General features: G+C 38.2%; 1 pseudogene across 1 annotated transcript; it reads left to right on the top strand.

The window, feature by feature from the left end:
• Window positions 1-4,416: 4,416 nt before the first annotated feature.
• On the top strand, window positions 4,417-5,175 carry LOC309823008 (protein lin-28 homolog B-like; annotated as a pseudogene). Its single transcript has one exon. The product of its transcript is annotated as a protein lin-28 homolog B-like (transcript).
• Window positions 5,176-7,330: the final 2,155 nt, after the last annotated feature.

Below are 7,330 nucleotides of genomic sequence, written 5' to 3'. Positions count from 1 at the left end.
AATAGAATTTATTTTGGGGACAGACATTCTCTTTTCTTCAGGTGAGTACATTTTGGTTGAAAGTATAAACTATAAACAGTGCTTTGGGGGATCCTCCTTCAGACTGAGAATTTAAATATTTTGTTAAACAAGAAGAACAGTTCTATTCACAGGGCAGTGCCCGTGTAAATTTAGGGAAATGTGTGCACCTGTGTGAGACACCTGAGAGACAGCATTTTCTAGTTGAGAGTTTATAAGGGACCAGCTCTGAAAACTATTGATTGTGGTTGGGAACTGTGCCTGTGCTCTGTTCAAATAATGCCCTTAGGAGATCAGGGACAGAGACCCCATTACTTTATTAATCCCATACATCTTTTATTTTGCCTCACGTGTGGAATATTTTTTCTTGCCTTTGCTTATCTAAAAATTCAAAACTTCTTAACTGTAACACAGGAATAACATGGTCATGTGTAATTCTCAGAGTAGTTGTAAAAGTCTGCAATAAGGGAATGAATATAGAGTGACATTTTGTGCACCATAAATCACTTTATACAACTAAGGCACTATTATTTTAATTATGTTTATATTGTTTAGGGCAAAGGCAACATTGAGTAGTAGTTAACAGCTTGAACTCCAGAGCCACACTGCTTGAATTCAAATCCAAACTCTACCACCATGGGCAAGTGACTTGAACTTTAAGTGGCTTATTTTCCTGACCTATAAATTGAGGATAATAATGGTACCTTTCTCACTATTGTTTCTAGAATTAAATGTGTTCATATATGAAAAGCACTTAGAACAATGCCTGGCACCAAATAAATGATACAAAATAATGATAGCTATTATTATTATTATTGTCTTCCTTGTTAAAGCTGAGGCAAGTTCTACTTTTCACATTTATTTCAAGACTCGTAAGTACAGCTCTAATCACACTGCTATGCCTTATTTATAAGTTGTCCTGGAATTATATTGTTGAGTGAATTATTCATATCTTTATATTTTGTTTTTGCATCTGGATTATGTGGTCCTTTGGGGGTAGGGCACGTTGTCTGCACTTCGTTATTTCCCAAAGGGACTAATAACTCTCATGTGAATTAAATCCCTCTTCCATTCTTTTTCACTTACATATTGGTTTCTCTCAACCATTTTGCATTTTTTATTTTGGCAGAAGAACATGGAAAGCTGCTGGATTACACTGAAAGCACTTTTGGTATCACTTCCCAGTTCAGTTTCTTTGCACAGTGAATAATAGCTAGGGCTGTTGGGCCAACATGAAAAGGTACTCAAATTTGGTTCTGTTAGGACGAAGTTGGCTACTGCTTTCATGGATGAGATTATCAGAACATATTTAAAAAGTCTGTACCTCAAACATTCACTGTGAGGAGGACTCAGTTCTTGGCAACATACAGTCTCTCTCTCTGCCTCTCTGTCTCCCTCCCTCTCTCTCTCTTTCCCCTTCTTTCTCTCTCTCTCTCTCTCTCTCTCTCTCACACACACACACACAACCAAGAACAAAAAGATATAGAAATGAATTTTCAAACAATTATTTCCAAATAATAGCTGAAAAATTTGGCCTGAAGCATTTGTCATTAATAAGGCATATTATCAAGCTAGAAAGGTATATTATATATTAACATTTTTAGCTTGTTTAATAACTCTTAAATGTTTAGACATATGACAAGTCGTCCTCCATTTGTACTCTTTTATTGTGTTTAAAATGCTTTAATTCTTTAATGACAGATAAATGGGTTATACCTAATGTAGATATAATTTGTAGGGAACTGATTTCAGAGAGAAATGTCATGCTACATCTGTAGGTTGGAGTTTCATAAGTATTAATAAGTGTTTCTATTTACAACAATGAATTCATTCATCTAACAAATATTTATCGAGTTCCAACTGTGTCCAGGTATTCCTATAGGTACTGAAGTCACAGTAGTGAGCAAAATAGACAAAAAGTCCTTGCTTTGGAGGAGTTTATGTTCTAATGGGGGAGGAAGATAATAAATAATAGATAAATATATTATAGGATCATTTAGTAATAAGTGCTATGGAGAAAAATAAAGCAGTGAAGGAGAATATAGGGCTGGCAGAGAGTGTTGCTAGTTTATATGGTAGCCAGGGAAGACCTTAATGGGAAGATATCATTTGAGCAGAAGCCTGAAGGAAATGAGGGAAAACTGCAGATATCTGGGCAAAGAGCATTCCAGGCAGGTAGAGGCAGTGGTGAGTGTAAAGGTCCTGAGATGAGAGTGGAAGAGGCATATTCAAGGAACAAGGTGCTGGGGGAGAGAGGTAGGAGTTGAGGTCAGCAAGGGGTTGTGAGCAACAAGATTCCAGTGGTCTTGGTAGAGCATTCTAAGGACTTTGGCCTTTATTATGATTGAGATGAGAAGTTACTGGTGTTTTGAGCAGAGGAGTGACGTAATCTGAATCAGGTTTAAACAATACCTCTGGCTAATATTGCATTGAAGGATGGGAAATCTACAGGCTGAACTATCTGAATGGTAGAGTTGGGCAGGGATTCAATCTGGAGACATTGGCCAAGCAAGAATCATCATTTTAGACAAATCTTAAGGAAAAGCAAAATCTTTCTTAAAGGGCAAACATTTAGATATTAGAGTATGAGCTACTGCTCCTCAAAGTATTTCATATTATACCAACATCCTTATAAAAAATTATATTTTCCCTCAAGGAGAAAAGATGCTGGATATAAAAGGTTTGAAATAAAGGTTTCCTGATGTTCTAAAACACAGTAGTAATATATCGAGTCACATAAATTATCACATTTAATTTTTCTTATGAAACACAAACTGCATATACTCTAGCTTTTAGAGAACAGATATATTCTGTCATAGAAGCCAAGAAATAAAATATTAATGAAAACACTTAAAATATGGATTTTGTAAAAACATAATTGTGAAATTGGGACAGATTTAAATCCAAACTTAAAATGACAGTTCTGTGGTTTTTATAATGTCAGTATCACAATATAAAAAAGAATATTCAAGTTAAGTCAATAAAGAGTGAATCATTGGTAGCTGTAAATATAACTTTGGCTTACATTGTTGGTAAATCCGAATCAATATGAAAGACTTCTGACAAAATCAGAATTCCTTCTTCCTGCCCATTCTTACCCCAACCCTTTCTTTTTGCATTTTGAGAATAAATACTGACATATTAATTTACCATAAGTCATAAAAACTGCAGTCTCTTGAGCAGATTTCAGTTTCTTTATTATCATCCTAGAGACTGTGGCTCATTGATTCTGTATGTTATTGTCTGTTATGTGTAAAAATTGTGATGCTATTTAAGATAATAATGCACTAAATAAACAGAAATCCTAATTATATGCTCTTGTATAGTGGATGCTGACCTGGAATTCTTCAGGTATATATCTGCTTAGCTGAGCAAACAGATTACTATTTGCCTTGAAAAATAGAATGATTTTAGATACATACTCTTTTTCTCATATTTAATAGCATTTAATTGTTTCATATTGTGCAACCATGGGCCAAAAAATAAACTTTTATTAAATTTCTACTGTCAGGCATAATGCTGGATGCTTAAGAGAAAAAACATGACTCAAAGGTCCTTGCTCTTAGGGTTATTGTATAATTTTTTTAATCTTTATTGAAGTATAATTGCTTTACAATGTTATGTTAGTTTCTGCTGTACAACAAAGTGAATCAGCTATATGTATACGTATATCCTCATATCCCCTCGGGTTATTGTATAATTTGGAGGAACCATTTTTCTGAGAAGATTTAAGGTTTTTCTCCTTACTTTTTATAAGTTATAAATATATTTATAATTTAGAAACTCTGTTGTAGAATTAAATTTAATTAGCATTAATAAGAACCCATTTTTGCTCAGGGACATGCGAGGTGCTAGTTACAAAGACAGGAGATTCCTGTTCTCATGAAGGTTACCATGACTGACTAGAGAACCACACAGGGCAACTATACCAGAGTTTGTGAGTGGGTTATCTGATTCTACTGTAGGAGCTCAGAAAGGAGTGAGACAATTATGGACTTGGTTTGGTCAGGAGTCATGAGGACATGGTTCTGAACTATGGCCTGAGGTATAAGAAGTCTGTGAAATACAGGAAAAGTGTTTCAGAGATTCAGTCTATTGAGAATAAGAAACTATGGCTTATGAATTAGAATTAAGGATTTGAGGAGAACAGAGAAAAACGCACTTGGGCTTAGGTTGCTTTTGAAAAGAAAACAACGAAGAATCGATACATTTGCAGGAGCAGTAACTGACTATTGACTGGAACACCGGATGCGGGTGCCTTACGAGGATTTGTACTCCAAAACAAAAAAAATTTTTTTAACTGCGTGTTGATAAATATTGAGTGTTTTCGAGTAATATCTTACAGAATGTATTTAGTGTCTTCATTGCGGAAATTTCTTAAATGTTCTTCAGAAGACAATGAGGTCATTCAACCAGGTTTCATCAGCCCCAAGCGGGGCAAGCAAAGGTGGTGGAGAAGAGCCCGGGAAGCTGCCAGAGCAGGCAGAGGAGGAATCCCAGATTTTGCACGGAACTGGCCCCTGTAAGTGGTTCAAGGTGTGAATGGGATTTGGATTCATTTCCATGAGAAACCGAGAGGGAAGCCCCGTGGATATTCTAGTTGATGTATTTGTACACCGAAGCAAATTATTCATGGAAGGATTTAGAAGCCTAAAAGAAGGAGAACCAGTGGAATTCACATTTAAAAAATCTTCCAAAAGCCTTGAATCAATATGAGTAACGGGACTGGTGGGAACCCCAGTTTAGGAAGTGAAAGAAGACCCAAAGGGAAGACACTACAAAAAAAAAAAACCAAAAGGAGACCGATGCTACAGTCATGCTAAGGAATGTAGTCTTCCTCCTCAGCCAGAGAAGTGCCATTGCTGTCAGAGCATCACGCACATGGTGGCGAACTGCCCTCACAGAACTGGGTGCAGCCACCCGCCCGTTCTCAGGGAAGACCGGAAGCAGAGCCCCAGCCACGCACTTCGACGTTCCCTCGAGAGGTGGGGGGGCGGGGGGTACGGCTATCCGTCACCACCGTTTCCTCAGGAGGCGAGGTCCGAGGTCTCAGAGTGGCCAGGCACGTCACCTGCAGAAGCTTCCTCCACAAAGTCATCTGCAGCACCAGATCAAAGCAAAACGGGGCCTTCCGTTCAAAAACGGAAAAAGACATGACCCTTTTTCTTAACGTATCGTTTTCTCTCCCCCCGGTTGGGAAGTCTACCTCATGCAAATACAGGGGAACAGTATTGCACAAACAGCAGCTGACCTGGGATTTTTAACTCCTGTTGAGGAACAGTGAATTTTTTTAAACAGACAAATCACTCCAAGCAAATTACCTTTGAGCAGGGTGTCATGTGTCACGTGACTCAGAGGATGCGATGCTCTATGTATCTGTATGTGCCCGTGTGAGAGGGAGAGAGCCTGAGTCTGTGTGTGTGTAGGAGGATTTTCTGTAGAATGTAGACATATGTATAAAGAGGGTTTGTCTTTATATATGTGTGTATAGAGATGTAAGCACACACCCTCCCTCGCAGAATTGGCCATCCCCAAGAATTGAAAATTCAGGTGAAGCATTTTAGATGGTTTTGAAAATAACCCTTGGAGTTTTTCTTGAAATACCATTCCCTTTATATTGCATTAGGAAAAACAAAATGACTGTTACCTTCTGTGTGAACCAAAGGATACTGCAGATCTCAGAGCTGCCAATCATATGGTACTAAAGGTTTTTAAGACATCAGTTCTCCCGAATTTGGGATTGCCTCTTCTTCTTGATATCTGTAGAATGTGTCCTCCACCCCTCCCCCTTTGAAAGCAGTACCTTAACTCCATATGCCTCTGACTGCCATAAGCTTTTTTGAATCTGGTATACATTAACTCCAGAAAAGACAATGAATGTGTAATTTCTATGCCTATATTTCAGTGATTTTAATTCATATGCTTTGATTGTAAATTAGATGACTATTCAGAGAAATGAAGGGGAGGGCAATGTATAAAGGTAGTGACTTGATTGTTTTCAATGGTATTTTGATACTCGTTATAATCTTTTACCTGTTGTGAGGTTTTTGAGGGACTGTGGCAACAGCAGCTTCCCTTGACTGAGTCAATCCTTCCAACCATCACTTCGAGCGGAGGCCTCCTTGTTTACTACTGAAGACCTTGGAGGAAAACTGCAGTTGTTTGGTGTATGTTTTTGGTGGCTGTTTTTATTCTCCCTGGAGAGTTACCTAACTTGTTTCTAAAACAAACAAACAAAACAGCACAGATGTGAGTAAAATGCCAGGGTTGAGAATGGAAATTAAGTGGATGCTCACAATTGCCCAATTACATATGACCTTGAATAATATTAAAAAGCACCGTGTTTGATGGCGGGCGACTAGAGTGATGAGCCTGGGGCAGGAGGTTCCCAAACCTCTCCTACCAGAGAGCTAGGAGTATTTTATACAATATAGTTCATCTTAGGGGAATTCCCTCATGACTGTTCCTGAAGGGACCTATGTGGGAGATTCAGGATGAACATTCAATGATGGGGACAGAGACACTTCTCAGGTTGGTCCTCAGTTATATTAATAAACTGGCTGAGGGCCAATCATAGTATTGGTCCCTTCAGGTTTCAGTCATGAAAAACATTCATTCTGGTGTCATCCTGGTTCTAGATGTTATGGACACTTTCGGAAACATCTCCAAGAAGGTACCAATTAGTGGCGATGCTTAACATTGGCAATAAATATAGTTGTGTATGAGCCTGTTGGTGTAAGCTCAGATAATCAGAAACAGAAAATAGCATGATTCAAATGAGACACATTGTGCTGAACAGTTTCTGTGCCCTCCCCGACTTGTCCTGCCGAGGGAGGCTTGTGGTACGGTTGCTGCCGTTTCAGCAAGCAAGCCACGCAGAAGGAGAGCGAGCCTCGGGCTGGGCCGCCATATCACTGTCAACTCAGCTTGAGTTGACAGTGTCTGTGAGAATCTCCATGGGACATACTGAAATATTAGTGTGCTGTGATGCAAAGCTTACCTATGATGATATTGAATGTGATAAAGAAGTACTTCCTTGCCTTATGTGAGGATCGTAAGCTTATTTAAATTACGTAGACAAATCAAAGTGGTGTTGCTTAAATTTTTAGCAGGTATAATAAGCAGGTTAACAGTAAAAGTACAAAACGTAAGCCACTTTGAAAATTCAAACCAAAGTTTCTTGACCTTATTAGAAATAGGAAATTATGGTCTTGAGAATTGGACATTCCCTGTTTACATATAAAAAGTTCAGAGCTGAGATCATGGTTTAAAAAAAGACAGACAGAAAGAAACATGTTATAACTATGGACCT

The sequence above is a fragment of the Grampus griseus genome (assembly GCF_964374135.1).
Source record: "Grampus griseus genome assembly, chromosome: 5".
Classification (NCBI taxonomy): Eukaryota; Metazoa; Chordata; class Mammalia; order Artiodactyla; family Delphinidae; genus Grampus; species Grampus griseus.
This window is presented reverse-complemented; position numbering and strand designations above follow the sequence as displayed.